This window comes from Aplysia californica, unplaced genomic scaffold (genome assembly GCF_000002075.1).
Source record: "Aplysia californica isolate F4 #8 unplaced genomic scaffold, AplCal3.0 scaffold00045, whole genome shotgun sequence".
Classification (NCBI taxonomy): domain Eukaryota; kingdom Metazoa; phylum Mollusca; class Gastropoda; order Aplysiida; family Aplysiidae; genus Aplysia; species Aplysia californica.
The window spans coordinates 134,853-135,106 of record NW_004797315.1 but is presented as its reverse complement, the minus strand read 5'-3'; positions in this window follow the sequence as shown (position 1 = coordinate 135,106).

Here is a 254-nt window from a genome sequence, read left to right as displayed (position 1 = left end):
GAAAGAGAGAGAGAAAGGAAAAAGAGAGTGGCGGGGGCAGGGGAGGAGGATGAGGTTCAAGGTCACGGGGTCATGCTCTCATTTACTGACCAGGTTGGCCCCAGGTAGAGTAAAGATGACGTCAGTAGTTGCATCACGCGCTGCTTGTCTCAGCTCCACGTGGACGGGTTAGGAGGGGAGGAATGCTCGGTTGTCATACATAGACGTTTGCTTAGGATCTAGTGTTTACACCTGTGTGTGTGTGTGTGTGTGTG